The sequence below is a fragment of the Mus musculus genome, chromosome 2 (assembly GCF_000001635.26).
Source record: "Mus musculus strain C57BL/6J chromosome 2, GRCm38.p6 C57BL/6J".
NCBI lineage: Eukaryota > Metazoa > Chordata > Mammalia > Rodentia > Muridae > Mus > Mus musculus.
Window position 1 is genome coordinate 174,930,162 of NC_000068.7, and position 24,945 is coordinate 174,955,106.

General features: G+C 41.0%; 2 long non-coding RNA genes across 3 annotated transcripts in view; one reads left to right on the top strand and one right to left on the bottom strand.

Annotated features, from left to right (window-relative positions):
* Gm40017 overlaps positions 1 to 24,945 on the top strand; it is a 55,988-nt gene that overhangs the window by 11,743 nt on the left and 19,300 nt on the right. The window lies entirely within an intron of this gene.
* On the bottom strand, positions 4,989 to 11,788 carry Gm30591. 2 transcript variants are annotated; one of them, XR_375380.3, is made up of 3 exons: positions 10,432 to 11,788; positions 7,356 to 7,484; positions 4,989 to 5,892 (listed from the first exon to the last, which is right to left on the bottom strand). It is a non-coding gene; the product is annotated as a predicted gene, 30591 (long non-coding RNA). The 2 variants fall into 2 exon arrangements; XR_375379.2 differs by lacking the exons at positions 7,356 to 7,484; positions 10,432 to 11,788 and adding an exon at positions 7,065 to 7,314.

Genomic DNA, 24,945 nt, shown 5'->3' on the forward strand with positions numbered 1-24,945 from the left:
AGTCAAGCTGTCCTCTGGCCATGGACACACACACACACACACACACACACACACACACACACACACACACACACACACACACACACACACACACAGTGCTTTCTGCTTCCTTAGGATGCACCCTGTTAGAATGACCAATCATAGCTGTGCAAACACATTAGTTAACCCATGGGCTTTCTTTTCTCGGACTCATACAATCCTTTCCTTTGGTTTTCAATTTTCAGAATTTGTGTTCCCTCTTCTTAATTTAATATTACAATTTAAAAAAACCATTTTAATTGGTCTGTGTCTATGCCTACTTGTGACTCTGGGTACACATGTGCCCCAGCGTATGTGGAGGTTGGAAGACAGTCTCATCTTGTTAAACACAAGAGCTCTTGCTTCATCCTTGGGTGCTCAAGGCCACCTAGCCTGCCAACTTCTGGGGCTTCTCCTGTCTCCACTTCCCATCTCCCTGGAGCTGGGGTTACAGGTGGTTGTAAGCTGCCTATCGTGGGTGCTTGGAAACCACACTTTTGTCCTCTGCAAGAGCAGTGAGCATTCTTCGCCACGAAGCCATCTTTCCAGTTCCCATCTTTGTGGTTGTATAATCACATGCATCCAAGGGCAAAATTGTATGAGGCTGATGTTTATGTAAGCCCAAATCGTGCCCTTCCCTCTATCCATCGCCCACAAGACACGGTCTAGGCTTTCCTTATACCCACTACGTTATAGTCTTGATGCAAGGATCCTTGGGAATGAGTCCCAGTCCACGTCTTTGGGGGCTTCTCTTTGTTTTTCAGTCCTTCCTTGCAAGGCCCTGGCATCTCCCTACAGCCAGTCAAACCTCCGTGAAGCCCAAGTTGCCACCAGCAGTGCGGGAGATTGCCTGCTTCTGAGATTCAAGAGTGAGCAATCAGGATTTCAGATTCGTTTTTAATTTGACAAGTGGCAATTTTAATTAGTATTTCTCATTTTATAAAGGAAGCTGAGCACCCTGCAATAGGATTCAGAGCCATTTTGCTTGCCTCCCTCTGTGAATCATGTTAATATTAGTTGCTTGCCTTTCTGCCCCCCTTCTTTGATTCGATTAATAGTTTAGCATTCTCTGTGAGGGATAGAATGTACTCCAGGTCCATCTGTGCCAGCTACGTGGATAAAGCTGAGTTCATTGCTGTTGCCGAGCAGCCACGGACACCACTTTGACTTGTTCATTAAGTGATGGGAGGTCAATTCCATTTAATTTGTAACATTTACAAATATCTTGTCTACAAACTGTACGTGTGTGTGCATGCGTGTACACACACACACACACACACACACACACACACACACACACACACATACACACTTCTTTGGGATAAACCCTAGGAACACAATATTGGGCCTGTGATCTGTGTGTTTTCAACTTTATAAAGCTTCCAAGTTCACTGTTGCACATCCAGGCTACAAGCCTGCTACATGTTTTGTTTTTGTTTTTGTTTTTTTTTAAGAATTAAAAAATGCATAAACTTATGTTTCAGTTCCAAACGTAAGTACATATTTGTTAGAGCTAAACTTCCAGCATAAGCTAAAAGCCCCATCTCCATCTTAAACACATTCAAGGATTGCAGAGTGGCCCCAAACCTAAAGCATGAGAGAGCTGCTGAGTAGCTGGGGATTGGGCCTGACTTCCAGCTGCCACGAGGGGGACTTAACACTCCCTTCCCCTTCTTAAGTTGAACAAAGTTCACATTGCAGCAAACCAACTTCCGAACACTTCTGAGGACCCCTAAGTTGCAAATACTAAGTGGGTGGTTCGCGACTTTGGGCCTCTCCAGCTGGACGCCGCCTGCCCCAGGAGCCTGTTAGTCACTAAGTTGCCCTTATTGTTTATGCTGCTGCCCACCCTTTCCATCAACAACAAAAGGCAAAAATAAAAAATTCCCGTCGGATCCGCCATGCTTATCAACTCTGAACATGTGAACTCAGGCACCAGGGGCTTACGCCCTCCAATTTCTCTGAGGAAAGGGGCCCTAATTGCTCTCAGGAATGCAGGGGAGCCCCAGTGGCTCAGGCTACAGTGCTTACCCCAAAGCACTTCCGGCAGCCACTCAAAAGGCATGAAGACATGCCACGCTGCCTACAGAGTACAGGCCTTAAGCTAGGATACAATGGTGCTGTCCAGCTGTGAGCACAGGATCTCCCTGGCATCTTTGCAGATGAAGCAGGAACCCGGTTCAGCACAGGTGAACCATCGCAGCGTGAGTGTGCACACCGTATGAAGTCACTGGTATGGGGAGGCATCAGGAAATGGACTTGAGTTCTCCTCAAACCCTCGGGGGCCAGGTTAAGCTCCTGTTTCCTCAGAGCTACTTGGATGGCCATGCAATATTAACCACAAAGCCAGAGGTGGCTAGTCTAGGGTAAGAAACTAGGCACAGAATGGACCAGGCAGAGGCATCTCCCACCTGACCTGTTAATGTCCTGGTTGGACACAGAGGGCTCTGAGCTCTTAGCTTAGTGTGATGGTCCTCACCAGTCTCGGGCTTGGTTGGCACTGGGGTCTTATGAAGTTGGGTAACAGAGGTGGGACATTGTTCAGCTAGAATATTTGAAATTCTAAAATACGTTTCCACTTTCAAAATGAGCGTCCCGTAACAAGGGCTCTTTAAGTAAGTAGCAAAGCCTCCGGCCTTCTGCAAGATGAAAGCAGTCTTCTAGGATACAGGCCACCGTGCGCCATCTGCCGGGCGACTGGTAGAAGGCACCCGTAACAAATTTTCCGAATCTCAGCTGCAGACTTGGCAGTGGCCACTAGAGGGAACCGTAGTCCCCTGTCTCCCAAAGTGACGTCAAAGTAGTTGAGTTGTTTATCTAATAGGCCAAATTTTAGAAATAGATGCAAGTACTCGTCCATTAAAAAGAGTTGCGTGATTGTTATGTAATGTGATAGAAATTGCACACCTTACCGTTAACGCAATGGGTACAAGCCAGGCGTAGTGATGCGTGTCTCCAATCCCAGCTTCCCAGGGAGAGAGGCAGGTGGATAGCTGTGAGGTGAAAAGCAGCCTGTTAGCCTGTAGCAAATTTCAGGCCAGGCAGGGCTACACAGTGGGACACTGTCTCAAAGCAAATAAGATCAGCTTAGTCACAACCATGTCCACTTTTTAAAGTTTAGTTTCTGTAATCTTTTTGCAGCATACTTCTGTCTTTCCCCATCATCACCATCAGTCTCCGCTGTGCAAGTCTTTCTCTTACCATGCAAAGTGCATTCTTATCCAAAAACAGTTTCCTTTTCTTCAATCTTCTTTAACCCTATACCATACCTGTCTATCTCATACCTATAACATCTCTCTCTCTCTCTTTCTGCCAAGAGTTCCTATAATTATTAATGTTGGTGCATAGTTCAGAAACATTTTAATAAGATAATTTAAAAATTAAACCCCAGGAGGCTGTACCTAAAACTCAGAAACTGTATATGACATGTTAAATATCTAACAGTTATGAACAGAAACACAAACTACATTAACAGTCTTGCATCTTCTTAACCAATTTATTTGCTAAAGATGTAAGTCATTATAACAGACACTTAAAGATAATTTTTTTGTTCAGCCAGATATGTTAAGTCCCAGCACTTGAGGGGCAGAGACAATTGGATCTCTGCGAGTTTTGGGCCAGCCTGATCTACCTAGTGAGTTTCAGGATAGCCAGAGCTACATAGTGATATCCTGTGCAAAAAAAAAAAAAAAAAAAAAAAAAAAAATACAAAATAAAAAATTGAGACAAGGGGCTCTCTTTGTAGCCCAGGCTACCCAGGCTATGCTGAAACCTCATCTGTAGACCAGGTTGGCCTTAAACTCAGAGATCCACCTGCCCCTTCCCAAGTATGAGAACTAAAAGGGGTTAGCTGTTATTCTGGATTACAAGGAGCCAAAGCAGGGAAACGTTTGGCATTTCTTACTTTATTCCTTTTGAACGACCTGTTCACCGGTATGTGAGTTATTTAACAAGTATTTTGCCTCAACTATTTTATATTTCTTTAGAACTAAAAACATAGATGAACGATTGTCCCATGTATATTATTAACACATTAAGGTAATCTGTAAACCTGAAGATGTCTGCAAGCCTTCAAGTGGTTTTTAAAATGATTTTTTTAAAGAGATGGTACTGACAAAAACAATCCTTAAAACAACTAAAGTGCATGTATCTTCATATATATTCACACACACACACACAACATATGTAGTTCACACACACACACAACATACATAGTTCACACACACACAACATATGTAGTTCACACACACACAACATATGTAGTTCACACACACAGCATACGTAGTTCACACACACACACACAACATACGTAAAGCACAGAGATAAGTCATCACTTTAGTCCTTGGGATGAAGTTAGCGTCTGAGAAGGAGGCAATTATCCCATAGGAAAAAAAAATGCACGCTGGGATGGAAGTAATTTCTTAAAATTAATTGATATCCCTAGGGAGTGAGGGTCATTTTGTAGAACCAGGATTGAGAGATAGGTTAAGAAGACAACATCTTGTCCAAAACTGTGCAATTCTGCATGAGCTTAAAAACATTTTAATTAAAAATGTATGTTAGCCTCCCTGAAGAAAATGCTAAGCCTGTTAGCCCTCTGCCTGTAAATGCTCACACACTGACTGGATGTGCCCTCTCTGCCCTTCACCTTTATCCTGCCACCTTAACTGACCTACAGACATGTAGCCAGGCTCAGCCTGAAGAGGTGGTTGGAATTAGGACTTTTTCCCTTGAAATTTTAGTTTTACTACAAATGAAAAGGAAGTTGTGCCGGGCATGGTGGCACACGCCTTTAATCCCAGCACTTGGGAGGCAGAGGCAGGCAGATTTCTGAGTTCGAGGCCAGCCTGGTCTACAAAGTGAGTTCCAGGACAGCCAGGGCTATACAGAGAAACCCTGTCTCAAAACAAACAAACAAACAAACAAACAAACAAACAAACAAACATAAAATTTAAAAAAAGAAACAAAAGGAAGTTGTACCAGTTTAATGGCTTTAGTTTACAAGAACACTTATGCAGAAGCCAGTTTGGTGCACATGCAGGCAGTGCACATTTATGTAATCACATGCGAGGTAGATTTTAGATATCAAGGCCTTGAACATTACTCTCGTTTGGGATTTACAATTCCTGTCATTTACACTGAGAAAAGGAAATGACTCCAAGACCTTTAGCAGACATTTATACATATTATTTTTCATGTCATCCAACCCCAATCAAAACCTTACATTTAGCAGTGTTATACGTTTTGTAAAACATTTTGAAACAGAAATCATATGATTTTTATGTTAACTATGACTGTTACACAAAGAGACAAAATTATAATTAGGGTATATTTGCTACAACTAACATGTATTTACTTCGAACTTGACTTGTTTGGAAGGAAATTTCTATCAAAATCTATGTCTATTACATTACATTTTGTAACTTAATGAAATCTTTATCTTATGACTCTAATGAGTGGTTTTTTTAAACAAGGAATTAGCATTTTAAAATTTTATGAAATACTTGATAGGTCTAAGAGATCATCTTAATGGACTTTCAAAGTTCAGAGTGCTCGTATTTGTAAGGCAGTGTGCATCAGGGGGTTTATTCACATCTATATATCTTCACGTGAGCATTTTCACTGGGCATGCCACGAATAAAATAATACTTTCAGCATACGATGAAAATGAATTTAGAAAAAACTGAGGTGGCCACAGTTCTCTGCATTTTTTTACATGAAAATAATTACTGTGGACATACACGACGTGGTTACAGGAGATCGAAGTGCGCCAACATAAAGAGTAGAGAGTTTCTCTTCACATCTCTTGAAGGTCTGGGAAAGGCTCAGTGCCAAGGAGGACAGAAGGATGCAGAAAGCTACCTGTCAGCGAGACTAAGAGGTGGGGTGACAGAGAGAAAGTGGAGACGCAGTTAGTTCTCACGTGCTGCTTTCCAGCAGTGGCCCCTTCCACTCCTGGTCCACCTGCTTATTTTTAATTAAAAGCCCATACCATCTATGTAAAATTTGCTTCTTGTCAGCAGTGTATAGTTGGATGTTGGTTCTTGTTTTTAGTTCATTTATCTACTTTTTTTGTTCTTTAAACATTTTTTTTTTAAATGTGGGTGGATAGTTTGCCTGCATGTATGTATGTATGTATGTATGTATGTATGTATGTATGTATTCCATATGTGTGCCTGGTGCCAGAGGAGGTCAGAAGAGGACATCAGATCCCCTGGAGCTGGATTTACAGGCAGTTGTGAGCCACTGTGTGGAGCTAGGAATCCTACCCAAGTCCTCTTAAGAGCATCCAGTGCTCTTAACCACTGAGCCATTTCATTAGTTCCTCATACCCCAATTTTAAAGATACATCTGGAGCCAGAGAGATGATTAGGCAAGCGAAAATCACACAAGCCTGACCACCAGCATTCTAACACACATCCAAAAGTGTTAGGCGGTCTATGGTCCCTAAAGTGGTCTTCTGACCTTCACGTGTGTGCTGTGAAGGCCATGCACACACAGTAATAACACTTATATGGAACACTAGAAATCCCAGCACCTGGGATGTGGGGACAGAAAGATCAAGAGCACAAAGCCATCCCTGGCCACATTGTGTTTTCATCATGGTCAGCCTGAGCTTCCTGGGTCAGGCTTAAAAAGCAAGCAACTTCTGTTTCTATTTAGGAGTTTGGCTGGATCCGAGCTCCCTCTGTAGTCTGTCTGCAGTACTGCATGCTTTCTGGTGCCTGTTCTTGTCTATAGCAGTCACCTCACAAAGACCCCTTTTGCAAAGTGCATGGTTTCGAGTCTGCATCTCTTTAAGGATGCACTCGAGGCTTCCCGTTCTGTTTTGCTCATGTCGCACCTGTATTTATATTCAAACCCCTCAGGTTAGCTTTCTGCTTTACACCCCCAGTGGCTTAGTGCTTCATTCAGAAGTAGCTCTGTAGGTTTTCAAGACAAGAGGGCAGGTTTTCTACCCCTGGCAGTTCTCTGGCATGATCTTTGACCTCTGAACTGTCAAGGATTCTCTTGGTTCTATCTAGTCATGGTGTTGAAGCACCTACCTCTACCACATGCCCTCTGCACCATCCTCTCAGACAGAGCTGCTTTTCTCATCCCCACAGCTTCTTCTTGCAGATTACAGCACCTGACTTGGTGTTTGCTGGATTTGACCATGTTTTCAGATAATTTTTATCTATTCACATTTCTCATTTGCCTATTGCTCATCTTCTATTCTAGTTGATAGCAATCATTTTTTTTTCCTGATTGTAGGTGTCAGTGTTCTATTGCTGTGAAGAGACACCATGACCACGGCAACTCTGATAAAGGAAAGCATTTAATTGGAGCTGGCTTACAGTTTCAGAGGTTTAGTCCATTGACATCATGTCAGGAAGCTTGGTGGCAGGCAGGCAGATGTGGTGCTGGAGATGGACCTGAGAGTTCTCCATCTGAATGCACAGGTTTAGCTCCAGCAGGGCAGGGTTCTGAGGAGGAAACATGGCATGGGCAGTAAGAAGACACACAGATGTGTGATGGTTAAAGCAAAGTCATATTTTTTTTCACTGACTCTCCTGCTTCATTTTTTTCTTTTATTCCTTGTATACTACTCAGAACAAAAGCCTTTACATTGAAAGGAATCCCTTTATAATCATAAGTCACAGATTTCCTCAGAAACCCACGTGTGGTTAAACATTTTCTCCCCTGTTTTTCCTCCCATAATTACAGCTTTGTCCCAAATCAATATTTCTTTTATTATTAATTAAGAAGGGTTATGTAAGCAAAGATGTATTCAGTCCTACTTCAAAAGTCCCATAGTCTATAACAGCCTCATAACCCTTTCATAACCCTTTCTTGTACTGGCTGAGGACAGTTTGTAGTTACAGTGTGGCAGACTTTTGGTTTTGTTTCATTCTACCACACGTTGCTCAGCTGGACTAGTTACCCACCCATGTTCCCTTTCTTACACTCACAGTAGGGTCATTCACTTCCCTTTTACAAGTCTGTTTTCTCCAGGTGCATACCAAGATCCCGTAATTACATCTGTAAGCTACATATCCAGGAAACCCAGAGCGAACCATAGTTACAGGAACATAACTACTGTTTGTAACCACTGGCGTGTCTCCCACAGGCAAGGCTCATGGGCTAACAACACCTGAAACTTTCTTGTTCTTATTACCTATCTCTAGTAACTGTTGCATCCAGCTCCAAAAAGGTGTTTTCTAGTCTTTATTCCTACTTTCTCTATGTTCCTCATTTGAAGCCCTAGCCACTCATGTCCTTAAACTATTTTCAGGAAGTTCAATTGAGTCATTATCTGTCTAAATAACAGTGCCCTGGTGAAATGCTCACTTTTATTATGGACTACAGGTAAACTGCCCGGAGAGGAGTGGGACTCTCACACAAAATAATCACACCAAGCTAAATACAAGGAGAACGCGGTGGCACCAAAGTAGGAGAAGCCCTAGCAGCAACAAAGAGTGCCCTACAATCCCCAGGAGCTCTGCCTCTCTGAGGTACACTCATCGTAGCTGGTGAGCTGTACTCCACAGACTCCAATGCTGGCTGCAGTTACTCTGGCCTGGACACTGACACACAGGCAGCAGAAAGAGAGTGTCACTGGGCATGGCTTGAGCCCACCACCAGTGACACACTTCCTCCAACAAGGCTACACCTTCTAATCCATCTCAAGTAATGCCACTCTCTAATGCCCAAACATTTGAATATATGAGCCTATAGAGGATCTTTTTTATTCAAAACATCACATTCCATTTCGAAGCCTGCATAGGCTTGTAACCATATCATAACGCAAAGATGTATTCAGTCTTACTTCAAAAGTCCCATAGTCTATAACAGCCTCAATGCTGTTTAAAAGTTGAAGGCTCAGTCTCTTCTGAGATTAGAGGCAACCTCTTAACTCTAATCCCTTGTAAAATCAAAATCAAAGGCAGATTGCATACTTCCCAAATACAGTGGCATAGGATACACACCACTATTCTAAGAGGCATAATACAGAACTTGGTGAGAAAATATAAACAAAAGCGAGATCTAAAACCATCAGGGCCGATTTGAAATTCTGTGTCTCCTCATCTGATGTCAAAGTGCTCTCTCTATTTCCAACTCACTTCAGCTTTGTTGATTGCAAAAACACTTCTTTCTTTTGGGCTGATTCCATACCCAGTCTACAGCTTTCCTTGGCAGGCATTTCATGGCTCTGGCATCTCCAGCTTCTTGGGGTCTCCAAGGCAACCCAGACTTTACCCTCACAGCTTCATGTAATGGCTTCTGTGGGCCTCCATGTAGGACACCCATCCCTGCTGCATGTCTGGCCTCAGTGGCTTTCCTTAACTAAGGAGGGAGATTCAAACCACCACAGTAGGTAAGATACTCTACTAAATACTGCTCCCCATTTCCAGAGCCTCCTGGGAACTCACCAGTTTTGTCCCTCTTGCTTTAAGTAAATGAAGCTTGTTTGCTAGTGTCATGGCTTTCAGGAGGCTGTTGAGGCTTGATTATAGGGGATGCTGCACATAGGGTCCCTATGTTGGCTTTCACAACCCTCTCTGGAAAAAAATAACTTCTCCTACTTTATATAGTTGTGATATATAACTACTATATATATCAGGACATCAGGATATCAGGACACATAGACATCAAGGTCAGATGATTTCTTCTGCACCAATGTTTATTCCCATCTTCCCCAGAGGAATTCCCTGTCTGGCTGTGTTGGAGACCTGTCTGTCCTATGGGCTATGAGCTTGTAAAGAGTCTTCAGTGGAAGCTCTGACTAGGATAGGACAGACACATGGCCACAGGAGGGCAGGTGAAATCCCTCATGGCTGGGAATGTGAGGCGTTGGTAAGGATCCACTCTCACCTTGGAGATCCCGGAAGGCAAGGATTCTCTTTGGATCATGTGACCTCAGCTATTCAGGCTCTGAGCTACTTTCTCCTGAACCAACCAGAGCTTATGTCTGTAGTTTCTAATGAGTTCTAGACCTGGAATGATATCCTGCCAGGAGCCTGCAGATTGTATCATGTAGAGATGACCAGCTAAGAGAGCCTCGTTAACATTGACCCTATCTATTCCAATATCATAGATTTCTGGAAAGATTCCTGTTAGCCACAGGATATGTGGATATGTGTCTTGTTGCTCATAAGTTGGAGTCAAGATTTGTCTAGGATTCCGTTCAGAGGACACCTTCATGTTGCCAGAGACCTGACACCATAAATGTGTGACCCATGTCACATGTGGACAGAGGCATAAAAACCTTTATGTGAGGTTCTCTCCATGAGTGGTCCTCACAGAAACAGCAACTGGTCAACAGCCTAGACAGCTAGGATGAAGTGTGGTAGGGCCATTTTCAGAGCTCATTCTATGTATGGACTCCCATGTTAAGAGTCTAGTGATAAGTAATGGACCTGGCTCTCTGACCTGGATAGTGGGGCCAGCACTAAGAGTCCTCATTGTGCATTCTGAACATGCATAGATTCTGTTGGTCACCATGAATATGTGCATCACTCTGAACAAAGTCCAGGAACCTGCTGAGAAAAAGAGTAATGTGACTGACGAGAAGGAGGAGCGAGTCCTGGCCAGAGCGACACTGGGGGTGGATCTGACCTCATGTCACCCCACAGCTCTTTCTCTTCTGGGTCCCTGACTCTGTGTAAAGATTCAGCAGTCTACCCCATACTGACCCTGTCTCAGAGGCTGCAGGGCACTTGCCCTATAATGTAGCTTCTGAAATGATCTCCCAGCTACTGAATACTTCCTACAGCTTGCGTTAGTTTAAGATTGTGATTTCAATTTATTTCTCATATGTCCTATTGAGAGGTGATTTTCAGTCCCTCCCCAGTGGCCCCTGTGTATTGACAGTTGCTTTCACATGACACTATACAAACCCAAGGTCACGTCTGGGAGCATCAGCTTCTAAGTGGAAGCCATGAGCACCCAGGACCTCTCCTCTGGAGGATTCCCAGGCCACATAGGGAGTCCCTTGAAGTCCAAGACTGACTCCAGCCTTGTGAGTGGCATCTCCTCAATGTGGGAACAGACCAACTAGGGATATGTCCCCACTGTGCTCCGTCAAAATGTCCTGCTCATTGGCTACCAGCAAAATCAAGTGGGTATAATGTGCTCTATTTGGGGGAAATAATTTGTTTTTGCATAGTAATAGAAAGAAGAAAATTCCAAGTATGTGGCTATTACATACCCAAGTCTGAGGCTCTCTGAGCCTCCTGGAGGGTACCAGCAGCTCAGCTTTAGCGGGACCCTCAGAGTTATTCATGGATGCATCCTACTTCACACAAACTGGACACACACACTGAATTCTTTAGCCTGTAGGCTATCTAAAACATCACACTTCATAAAGAACTAATTACATTTTTTTTCACCTAGTACATTCACACCAACACATTGGTTAAAAAAAAAAAACATTATGACATTTGTTGTTAATTTCTCAGCAAGTTGTCAGCTTTCCACACACATTGACAGGGAAGTTTCTCTGTGAATTTGTGCAGATGGGAGCTGAATGTGCAGATTCGATGGCCATAAGAGAAAGGGTACGGACACTAGTTAGCAAGGAAGCTGTCGGCCATGAGGGTGCTAGAAATGGGCATACTCGGTCTTCTAAATCAAAGGAGCAAACTCTCAGTATGCAGGCATCTGCCATCTTCACCCTGGAGCTCCCATGCTGCCTCAGGCTTGTGAGTCTTTTTCCTTCATATATACATGTGTATATGTAATGTGTCTGTCTGTCTGTCTGTCTGTCTGTCTGTCTGTCTGTCTGTCTGTCTGTCTGTCTGTCTACCTACCTACCTACCTACCTACCTACCTACCTACCTACCTACCTACCTACCTACCTATCTATCTATCTATCTATCTATCTATCTATCTATCTATCTATCTATCTATCTATCTGGCTGCCTGCCTGCCTGCCTGCCTGCCTGCCTGCCTGCCTGCCTATCTGTCTGTCTATCTATCTATCTATCTATCTATCTATCTATCTATCTATCTATCTATCTATCTATCTATCTATCTATACACACATTCCATATATACATATATACACTATATACATATATACATGTATGTAGAAAATCATGGTGGCTCTGTTACCTATAATCCTTGATGAATTTAGAGCAAGACCAGATGACACGCAAAGTAGCATCATTAGAAATTCAGCTTGAAAGACATCCTATCTCTCTACAAATATAGTTAGAAAATTATCCAATTTCGCCTTCTGTCATCTGTGTGATTACTTTCATTTCCCTCTGGCTGCCACCCAGTCTTGGTACCCATCTTTACGAATCTGTCAGCGAGTGTGAAAGGCTGAACTACTCACTGAGAAATTAAGAAAGAAATGTCACAGTATTTTTAACAGTACATGTCTGTTGGTGTAACTGTTAGACTAAAACAAACAGACAAACAAACAAACAAACAAACAAACACCTAGAATCCATTTTTCCCAGATACATTTCACAAACTCCAAGATTCTGTGGAATCCTGCTTGCCAGGTTCTGAAGGACCGTGTCAGCAACCTCTGTGGTGCTAGGACCACGACACTGGGCAGAAACAACATACTCGAGGGAAGGTAGACTTGGATTCAGGATTTTCAATTCATCAAAACCAGAGGAAGGCAGAGGGAGTATGTGGTAGACACTGTCCACATTATGGTGGACCACGGGAAAGAATAATGTAGAGCCTAGAAGCAAGGGTAACCTTTAAGCCCTTCCCCATAATGATGTAAATACACAGTTAGGCTCTACCGCCTAAAAGTTACACACACACACACACACACACACACACACACACACACACACACACAAGGTTATACGCCCATCTACCCAAAAGGACTGATAGCTAGCAACCAAATGTAAAACATAAGCCCATGGTGGCCACTTCAGATTCAAACTGTAAGATTTCACTTTAAACATGTAACTCTTCATTTCTTTTATCCCCAATGACAAAACATCTAAGAAGAACTTAAGGAATGGAAGGTTCAAGGGTGCAATCTGCTAGGAGTGTTCAGCAGTCGAGGTTGGAGTGTCTGCAGCCACCATGATGTTGTGTAGTCTTTGGTAGCGACAAATGTGGCAGGGTTTTGCGGGATCTTTTCTCCATCTGTAGACATGTGGCTGATAGGGTCCCTTCCTAACTGGATCTGGCATGTAGGTGCATTTGATGATGATACATCTCTCTGGTGGGCTGTGGAAGGGACAGACATTTGGAACCTGTAGCGTGGATATGCTAAGAGGGACAACGGACTGGAGCCCAGGGGGAATGGCATCCCTACCCAGGGTGCACAAGGCCAGAGTTGCCTTTGCTGAGCTTAGTGGGATACTGCTGAGCTGGCAGACAGGCAGGGAGGTCAGCCTTCTTGGAGCCGCCAAGTGCAGCTGGTGAGTGGGTGACCCCTGTGAGTGCAGAGCAGGTGCGATGGAGGGGCTAGGAATGTGGAGTGAGTGTGAGGTGGAGGGATAGTGATTGAGGGGATGGGTTGGTGTGAGTGTTTGTTTCTCTTTAGACATTAAATACTTGTGTGTGCTCTATTCTTGCTGACAGGGTCTCTGAAGAAAGGGCAGAGAGAACTCTCAAGGAAACTGTTTTTTTTTTTTTGGCTCTGGATGAGTTCAAGGCTTTCATTTGCCTCTGACTTTCTGTTGTCTGACCTTGACATGCAGGTGTTGCTGCCTCCCTGCATGATGTTCCAGGAATTCCTGTGCCACATGGTCTTGTTGTCAGCTCAGGGAGAGAATTCTCTGTTGTAATCGCAGCAGATGCTCCAGCGACCGCTGTGTCAGTTTCTCCTCCCAGCATTCCTATTATGTGTCAGTCACAGTATTCATCATCATTCCATAATTCTAGAATTTTCTGTGTGGTTTCTTCCTCTGTCTTAGTTCTCTATTCTGTGGGATGAATAATTCTTATGTGCTGCAAACTGAACGGATTAGGAATTGAACTAACTTGGGCCACAGGACTAAAAACTGACAGATGGGACACAGGTATAGAAAAGCTGGACTAGGTGGGCTATGCATTCTGATGAGACTCACCAGTGGCTTGTACACCATTGAGTGAGAGGTAGGTTTACTGCAAACAGCAGAACAAGGAGGGCATAGATTAGCTAACTTTTGTCAGGTAGACACTAAAAGACTAAGTGTTCCTCAAGGGACTTTATTACCTATTCTAAGAACATAATGTTTTTGTAGTTGTGTGTGTTATATTTTATGCAGAATTACGACCTTGTTGTTTTTATCTGGGAGTTAAGCATGACAGGAGAAGTGATTAGGTCTCACATTGACAATGGATCAATATATAGTGGTTTTCTTTTCTGCAGCAGGTGCCCATTAAGACAGGAAGAAAACAACCCCAAATAGGAAAGTCCTGAAACTGACCAGATTCACTAGGCCCTCCCTTCCTAAGAATGTCTAACACTAAAGACTACCAACCAGAGACCCAGGAGGTGAGAAACTCTCGGGACTCAAAGGGAGGGACCTTAGATAAAATGCCCTACAGTAGGGAGAGGGAACTTATAGAGCCCACCTCCAGCAGGAAGACAGGGCATCAAATGAGGGAGGGGTGCCATCCCACAGTCACAACTCTGACCCATAATTGTTCCTGTCTGAAGGAATTACAGGGATGGAAATGGAGAAGAGCCTGAGGAAAAGAAGGTCCAGTGACAGGCCCAAAGTGGGATCCAGGTCAAGGGGAGGTCCCAAAGCCTGACACTATTACTGAGGTTATGGAGCACTCACAAAAAGGGACCTAGCATCACTGCTCTCCAAAAGACCCAAAAAGCAGCTGAAAGAGTCAGATGCAGATATTTGCACTCAACCAATGGACAGAAGCAGCTGACCCTGTTGTTGAATAGGGAAGGCTGAAAGAAGCTGAGAAGAAGGGCGACCCTGTAGGAGGACCAGCAGTCTCAATTAATCTGGAACCCTGAGATCTCGCTAACACTGGATCACCAAACAGGCAGCACACACCAGCTGATATGAGGCTCCCACCAGCACAGGACTGCTGGGTCTGTGTTCATTCAAAAATGATGCACCTAACCCTCAATAGATTGTAGGGAGGCCCCAGTGAGTTTAGAGGTCAGGTGGGGTGGGGGTGGGTGTTGTGTCTGGCCAGTAGATCACAACTTGGGTTTTAGCCTGAAAAGGCATTTTGGAAACTTGGAAGAGAAGAGGGGTTGGGCTGCGTGAGATAAGGAAGGAACTAAGACAAAGCTCTCTGTTTAAGGTTAACTTACCTGTTGGTTTGTTACACGAATTAATAATATGTTTTTGTATTGTTTTGTGGAGAGAACTTGTTTTTTTTTTAATAAGATAGTTGTTTTAGGATTAATTTATAAGTCAATAAGATTTTTTTAAAGATATTATAAGTTATTTATTAATTTTTTGACATTTACAATTTAAATTTTGAAAATAAAGATATGATTTAAATAGTGTGTATGGGAATGTACTAAATAGTATGTATGTGGATATAATTTTTTTTGTCTTTTAAGAAGTTAAAGTTTTAAAATTTTATAATATTTAACCTTTTGAATTAATAACTTGTTGACAAAACATTTTAAATACTTGGCTGTAAAGGGGTAGTGACTAATTGTATTTTTAATTATTTTTTAAGGAGTGGTTGTAACTAGAAAGTTTGAAAAGTTATTAAGAGTTACATGTGTATAATTTATTTATTAACTAGAAATATGTATAAGTAATTGTAAATTTGAGAATTAATAGTATTTGAGGAATGAACAATTTTAAGTAATTGTGAGCTTAGAGATATGGCATTGACTATTAATATATAAATTAAGGTTTGATTGTTAGTATTTTAAAACATTATTTATAGTACACAGTTAGATTATTTGTGTTGGAACAGGGGAAACTGTGTGTTTTAAGACTTTGCCCCACAGCAGCTAGTTGGGCCCATGTGGGCCAACGATCGGTTGGGAGGATGAGAAAAATGACTTTATAATAATGTTTTTTTTGCCAAAGAATTGTCTTGGGCACAACTAATTTTTAATTATTAATTAATAATAATTATAAAAGTTTTTTTTTTATTTTTTGTAAAACTTTTTGTAGTAAACTAAAACACTAAGTAATAAAAGGATATTGTTTCTGAATCTTTTGGGTGAGGGCAAGGATTTAAGGTAAACTTTTTTTGAGAAGTATTAGTTAATAAAGTATTTTTTACTTAGGAAACAATATACACTGAAAGATTAAAATTTCTGGCTTCTTGTATAGAAATAGAAATAATAAAATTTTTTTTATATAATGTAAAGTTACATTAGTTATATTTAGAGGTAAAATTTTTTAGTGATTATAGTTTATTAGAAGCAAAACTCTTTGAATTTAAGTATTATTAAATATCTGGATAGTTCTGTAACACTTTTAAAAAGAATTTTTTTTGAATACAGGGAAAAACTTCTTTAGGTATTGTTTGTAAAACAAAAGAAAGGTCACAAGTTGTTCTGGGGCTGCCCAGAGCCCTGTATTGACTTAAACGTAAAATATTTTTTAATTTGAGTATTTTGGTCTTCTTGTAATAAGGACTGATTTTAGAGGAATAACTTAACTGTTTATGTCTCTAATTTTTGATATTTTATTTTAAGATGACCTACAGTTAAAATGTTTTTTACAACTTTAGTGTTGTGAAAAAATTGTCTGTACTGTAGTTTTTTGTTAGGTAGTAACTGTAGTCAAACTGATTGTTTGAGGGTTTAATCTATTTATAAAGACAAACATAACTAGATAACTTTGTTATAGTTTTGTATGAAGTGAGCTGTATTAGTGCTCTTATAAGATGATTACTCTTGTAATTATCTTAATTAACAATATATGGGTGAGTAGAAAATCTTAAATTTGTAATTAAACTGTAAGCTGTAGTCAATGGAACAATGGCAGTTTTAGCCATAATTTTTAAGTTTTTTGTGTAAGGTTAGGATAATACTTATAACCTTGGGAAAGTAAAATTTAAGCTTAAAATAATTTATTATCTTTAAAATCAATATTAGAAGCATTATTATCATATTACAAAGTTTGGCTGTTAATTAATATTTATGAATATTTACTAAAGCAAGCTTTAACGCTTTAATAAAGAGGCATTGTTTTAAATCTTATCTTAAATTTTACTATTTAGGATAGGAACCACATTAATTATTATTTAAACTAGAAATATCTTTAGAGACTTAGCCTTTTGGCCTGTCTTATGTCACGTGTCGGAAGGACTCTAAACTTGAGTTATAAAATTTAACACTAACCATCTGTAGCAATGTAACAATTATTAATCTTAACCAACAACTTATGAGCTGAATGTGAAAACATGTAGAGCACATTATTAATAAAAAAGAACTAAATGAAGTAGTTAATTTTAGACTAATTAGAGAATATTAATTTTTGTGGTTATAATTATAGAATAAAAGGCTCTTCACTATTATTAAATACATTAATAATGAACCATTTATCAGTTTTTTTACCCCGAAAATAAGAGGCTGTGCACTTGCCCTTTTTTCTTAAAACGAACAGTTTTTTTAGTAGGGGCCCTTTTGCCATGTGTCTGATTCTTGGCTGAAGCACGTGGTAGCTCTTGGCTTTGTAGATAAAGTTTTTTATACCATCTTTATTATCTAACATAAAACATAGAACATTTATTTATACAGACTGGACACAAATATATATGAATTGAACATGAGAACAGATTGGTGTATCAGACATTAGACAAGACATAAAGGGGAACAGAGTACTCCTGTTATAAGGCCTAGAGAGAACAAAGCATGGCACTTTTGAAATTTCTCTCTGCTTTTTGGGACAATTTCCTCCCTCATGATGCAGTTTTTTTTAACTGCGGCAATCTGCCTGATTATTACTTTTTTTTTTTAATGAACCTTTTCTTTTCTCATGCCTAAAAATGTAGCTTTTGTGAGCCATGACCTATTGTCTGTTACAGTTTTTAGCTCCTCTTAAGCTTTATTGTTGAACCTAAGTGAACCAGCGCTCGGGTTTAACGCTGTCTCAGCTTAGTGTATACCTTCTCCGGTATGAATTTTCTTTATCCTTTAATTATTCCATGGAGCTCTAAACCAGCAGTGCCTCTTCCAAAAATCCTTTGCCATTTCTCAGCCTCACGTTGGGCACCAAATGTTGTGTTTGGCCAGTAGATCACAACTTGGGTTTTAGCCAGGAAAGGCATTTTAGAAACCTGGAAGAGAAGAGGGGTTGGGCTGCGCGAGATAAGGAAGGAACTAAGACAAAGCTCTCTGTTCAAGGTTTAATTTTTACTATTCCGGCACTCAGTTATAAAGGAAGGGGGCAGGGCCCAATTCCCACCAAATAATCTTGGGGTCCAGTAGCAGGGTGATCACGTGATGGCTTCAGAACAGCAAAGCAGCAGATTCCAGCAGTGGGCGTGGCAGAAAGATTGAGCGGGAAGCTCCATCCAGGTGTAAACAGTGGAACTATTAAGGCTGGGGGAGGAGAGGCTACAGGTGGGGACATCCACGTGGAGACAAGTGGTGGGGAGGAGGTATGGGATGTGGAACAGTTGGATGATGTATGGGGGGTGGGGTGTATAAAATCTGGAGTGTAAAAAATAAATAAATTAAAAAAAAAAGACTACCAAGAGCCTCAAATCCAGACAAATTGCTGAGGTGCCTATTTAACATATCAAAGTGAACCTGGCTGTCAGGTTCTCCCAGCATCCCTGGTCTCTACTTGTTACAGGGTATGACTGGCATACCTTGCCCCCACCCTGAACTCCCCAGTCCAGGAGCTGGGGTGCCCTTTCCCCAGACTCTTGGTTGGTGACTCCCCTCTTGCTCGACCTTCCTGTCTCCCAACATGGCCCAGCACAGTTTGGCCATGTTCACTCTGGTCTCTCCCAGGTGTCTTTGCCTCTGGCCATGTTCTCCCTTTTATCTACAATAAACTTTCTCCTCCACCATAACTAGGAACAGTCATGTTCTTCTATTTCTTATTTTCTTTTTCATTCAGAGACTAAACTAAGAAGGTAATGCGTTAACTTCTTTGGGGGAAATTCCATAGCATTGAGTCTGTGGAAATGGTTATTTTTGCAACTTGTACAACCACTCTGGAAATCAGATTGATGGTTTCTCAGAAAACTTGGAATACTTTTACCTCATGACCCAACTCATGGCATTTCATTTTTAATGCTTTATGTTGATCAAACACCACTAATTGTATGGTGAAATATGTTCAAACAGTTGTATTGGAAATGAATTATTTCCCAAAAGTATTCTTAATACAAACACATTTTTTTTGCTCAAAATTAATCATATAAGCAGATGAATTTGTATGATTGTCAAAAATATTGGTGTTGCTTCTTTTTCACACCAAAATTTGTGAAGAGGCAGTAACCACGTGTCTTAGGGTTTTACTGCTGTGAATGGACACCATGACCAAGGCAAGTCTAATAAGGAAAACATTTAATTGGGGCAAGCTTACAGGTTCAGAGGTTCAGACCATTATCAAATCAGGAACACGGCAACATCCAGTCAGGCATGGTAGTATAGGAGCTGAGAGTTCTACATCTTCATCTGAAGGCTGCTAGCAGAACACTGACTTCTAGGCAGCTAGGATGAGGGTCTTATAGCCCACACTCATAGTGACACACCTACTCCATCAGGGCCACACCTTCTAATAGTGCCACTCCCTGGGCCAAATATATACAAACCATAACTCCACATGTAAAACCTTCCACAATGCATGTAAGGTTGTACTGTATATAACAAATCAGCTGTTATAATAAGTGTTTTAGAAAGCTAACTATGTAAACATATCAACAAACACATACATTCAACATTGACTGCAGCAAGGCAGAAATAACACCCACTTACTTATGAATTTTGAAGTGAGATCATATTTTTGAACTAGGAGGATGCTGAGACCTGCATGGTTAGACAAGGCAAAAATGAGACTTTCAGTGTTTGGTGAAATGATATAACCAGGAGAGATTGCTCTAAATCAACTGGCAGCACTACTTAACAAGTGCTGGAGACCCCAGAGAACATAATGTTGAGTTGTGAATGGGATTCAAAAAAGGGCATTTGGCAGACTTTGTAGAATTGTGATACCTGACAAGAGACTAGTACCTCTTAGAAATTTTCCATTCTGGTTGTTTGAAATATCTCTTTTAAATTAATCGGGAGAGTCAGGGAAGGACACTTCATATTCATCAAAAATTATATATATATATATATATATATACATACATACATATATACATACCAAGATGATATCTTAATTCTGAACATCTATGGCCCAAACACAAGAAATTAAAAGAATCATTAGATCTTACTTCAAAAACCTGTACTCCACAAAATTGGAAAATCTTAACAAAATGGAGTATTTTCTAGACAGATACCACTTAGCAAAGTTAAATCAAGATCAGGTAAACTGTTTTAACAGCCCTATAACCCCTAAAGAAATAGAAGCAACCATTAAAATCTCCCAATCAAAACAAACCAACCAACCAACCAAACAAACAAACAAAACCAAACCAAACCCAGGGTCAGATGTTTTTAGTGCAGGATTCTATCAGACTTTCAAAGAAGAGATAATTCCAATACTTCTCAAACTATTTCATAAAAAAGGAACAGAAAGAGCACTGCCAAACTCATTCGGTGAGTCCTCAGTCATGCTGATACCCAAACCATACAAAGACCCAACAAAGAAAGAGAACTTCAGACCAATTTCTCTTATGAACACTGATGCAAAAATACTCAATAAAATACTCACAAACCCAAACCCAGGAACACATCAAAGACATCATCCATCAAGATCAAGTAGGATACTATCCCTGATCTCAAGCTGTTGTACAGAGCAATAGTGGTTAATAATAATAATAATAATAATAATAATAATAATAATAAAGCTGCGAGGTATTGGCACAGAAACAGACATTGATCAATGGAATGGATTGACAACCCATAAAAAAACCCACACACCTATGGACACTTGAGTTTTAAGAAGGCAAAACTATATACTGGAAGAAGGGAAAGGTCTTCATCAAATGGTGCTGGTCTAACTGGATGTAGAAGAATGAAAAGAGTCATTCTTATCACACCACACAAAACTTAAGCCCAAGTGGATCAAGGACTTCAACATAAAACGGGGTACACTAAATCACATAGAAGAGAAAGTGGGAAGTAGCCTCGAGCACATTGGTACAAGAGATCTCCTGAACAGAACGCCAATGGCTCAGGCTCTAAAAACCACGAATTGTTAAATGGGATCTCATGAAACTGAAACGCTTCTGTAAGGCAAAGGACATTGTCAAAAGGACAAATTGGCAGCCCACAGATTGGGAAAGGATATTCACCAACCCTACATCTGACAGAAGTTTAATATCCAAAATTTATAAAAAACTTAAGAAGTTAGACACCAACAACCAAAATAACCTAATTTTAAAAATAAGGTACAGAACTAAAAAGAATTCTCAACAGAGGAATGGCCAAGATGCACTTTAAGAAATATTCAATGTCTTTAGTTATCAGGGAAATGAAAGTCAAAACAACTCTCAGATTCCGTCTTATACCCATCAGAATAGCTAAGATCAAAAACTCAAGAGACAGCACATGCTGGCAAGAATGTGAAGAAAGGGGAAACACTCCTCCATTGCCGGTGGGAGTGCAAATTTGTACAACCACTTTGGAAATAAATTTGGAGTCTTTTTAGAAAACTGGGAATAGTTATACCTCAAGACCCAGCTATACCACTCCTAGGCATATACCCAAAAGGTGCTCCATTATGCCACAAAGACACTTGCTCAATTATGTTCATAACAAGAAACTGGAAACAACATAGATGTCCCTTAACCGAAGAATGGATAAAGAAAATGTGGCACATTTTTACAATGGAATATCATTCAGCTATTTAAAAAAGAAATCATTATTTTTGAAGGCAAATGGATGGAACTTGAGAATATCATCCTGAGTGAGTTAACTGACTCCCCAAAGGACATGCATGGTATGTTCTCAGTTATAATTGGATATTAGCCATAAAATACATGTACCATGTTACATTCCATAGACTCAAAGAAGCTAAACAAGGAGGAAGGCCCAAGGAAGGAATCTTGACTCTCACTTAGAAGGGAGAATAAAATAACCATAAGAGGCAGATGGAGGGAGGGAAATGGAGGGAAGGTGATGGCGATGGGAATGGGGTGTTCAGGGTCAGGTGTATGGAAGAACAGGAGAGTGAATAGATGGCCATGAAAATGAATGGGAGTCTGTAACTAATGGGGGTGTGTAGATAAATGGCATGAAGTAACTGCTCCCAGCCTGCTAGCTGTGAGATGACGAGGATATCTGAGAATCTCAGCATGCAGAGACAAAGAGAAGGCATACTTTCTCATCAGAGGATCCTGATGTTCTGCGAAGTAAGCTGCATGCCCGAGGAAGTAGCTTTCATGATCATATGATCATTTCCCCCTTTCTCTCTCTTTCTTTCTTTTCTTTTCCTCTTTCCGTCTGTCTGTCTTTCTTCTTTCTTTCTCTCTTTCTCTCTCTCTTTCTTTCTTTCTTTCTTTTTTCTTTCTTTCCTCTCTCTCTCTCTCTCTCTCTCTCTCTCTCTCTCTCTCTCTCTCTCTCTCTCTCCCCCCTCCTCTCTCATTTGGAATTATCTTTAATCATTTCTTTTTAGTCTATAGTCATTATCCCCTCCTGGTCAGCTCTCCAACATCCTATTCCTCCTCCCCTGTCTCCAAGAGATTGTCCGCGTACCCCCACCCCACTCCACCCCACCAAGCCTCCACACTCCCTGGAGTCTCAAGTCTCTCAAGAGTTAGGTGCACCTTCTCTCACTGAAGCCAGACCAGGCAGTTCTCTGCTTTATATGTGTTGGGGGGTCTTGTACCAGCTAGAGAATGCTGATTGGTGGCTCAGTGTCTGAGAGATCTCAGGGGTCCAGGTTAGTTGAGACTACAGAGACAGACAGGCTGATCAATGTAACAGAATTGAAGAACCAGAAATAAAACCACACACTTATGGACACTTGATCTTTGACAAAGAAGCCAAAAATATACAATGGAAAAAAGAAAGCATCTTCAATAAATGGTGCTGGTCAAACTGACAGTTGGTATGTAGAAAAATGAAAATAGATCCGTATTTGTCACCTTGTACAAAGCTCAAGTCCAAGTGGATCAAGGACCTCAACATAAAACCAGATACACTGAATCGAATAGCAGAAAAAGCGGGAATAAGCCTCAAACTCATTGGTACAGGGTGGGGGGCAAAGTGGCATTTCCTAAACAGAACTCCAATTGCTCAAGCTCTGAGATCAAGAATTGATAAATGGGACCTCATGAAACTGAAAAGCTTCTGTAAGGCAAAGGACATAGTCGGGCAAATTGGCCACCTACAACTTGGAAAAAAAACTTCACTAACCCCACATCTGATAGAGAAAATTCTTTTAATTAAACTGAGCAACACTTAAAAGAGTTGGACCACAGACAGATTTCTCAGTCTGTAAGGAGGCTTAGGTCATGTTGAACCCAGATAAAATACTGTGTGAGAAGCAGAAGCTGTTGATAATTAAAAGCTGTGAGAAATCTTTATTCTACCCAGAATTGCTCCTGTCTAAAGGAAATGCAGGGACAAAAAGTGGAGCAGAGACTGAAGAAAAGGCCATCTAGAGACTGCCCTACCTAGGGATCCATCCTAACTGCAGACACCAAACCTAGGCACTATTGCTGATGCCAAGAAGTGCTTGCTGACAGGAGCCTGGTATAGCAGTTCCCTGAGAGTCTCTGCCAGATCTTTACCAATACAGATGTGGATGCTTGCAGCCCACCATCAGACTGATCCTGGGGACCCCAATGGAGTAGTTAGGGAAAGGATGGAAGGAGCTGATGGGGTTTGCAACCACAGAGGAAGAACAAAAATATCAACCAACCAGATATCCCAGAGCTCTCAGGGACTAAACCACCAACCAGAGTGTACATATGGAGGGACCCATGGCTCCAGTTGCATATGTAGCAGAGGACTGCCTTATCTGGCATTGATGGGAATGGAGCCCCTTGATCCTGTGGAGGCTCAATGCCCCAGCATAGGGTAATCCTAGAGCTGTGAGGTGGGAGTAGGTGGGTGGGTGGGTGACAACACCTCATAGAGGCAAAGGGCAGGGTCATGAGATATGGGGTTTGCAGAGGGGAAACCTGGAAGGGGAATAACACTTGAAATGTAAGTAAATAAAATAATTAAACATAAAATTAGTACTTTTAAATTAGTAAAAAAGTAAGTTTTAATTGCTTAAAAATTAGTAATTAAAAATGCCTGAGTATTCAATAAAGGATGCAATGGTTCATGTTACTCTGCATCCCTTGTGTCCTGATTGCTGTGACTCTACTCAGGGACCCCAAAGCAATAGACATTGACAAGTGGTACCTGAGCCCCAAGAAAGGAAGTTCTCAGGAGGGTTGGAATCTTTGGTAAGTAAACTTTTATTACAGAGAAATGGGACAAGCTAAATCTATTCCTTATATTTCTCTTTCACAGCACTTGCTTAAAACTCATGGTGCTCAAGTTACACCAGCCATTCAAATGTGTTTGTCTGTATGTTTGTGTGTAGGTATATATTATGTATGTAAACATGCATGAATATTTGTGGAGTTGATTGTGATAGACAGTTGGGACCAGCCATAGTGTGGGTGCTTGAATGTTTGAATGTATATGTGTCTGTGCATATTTGCTTGTATAAAGCCTATGAGTTCTTTTCCTTTCTTTCCCCTCTGTTTCATAAAGAGTTAACCAGCTTAGGCAGAGAGGCTTCTGGCTGATTCACCAGAGAAAGGAGCACCAACAATAAATCCTTTCATTTAATTCCCCAATTCTAAACAGTATGTGTTAATTGCTAGATACCAACACTTATTAAAGTACAGGTAGAGTTAAGTTCTTAGCACAGAACAGCAAGAAAGAGTTGTTTCCCTAGTGCTTATTTA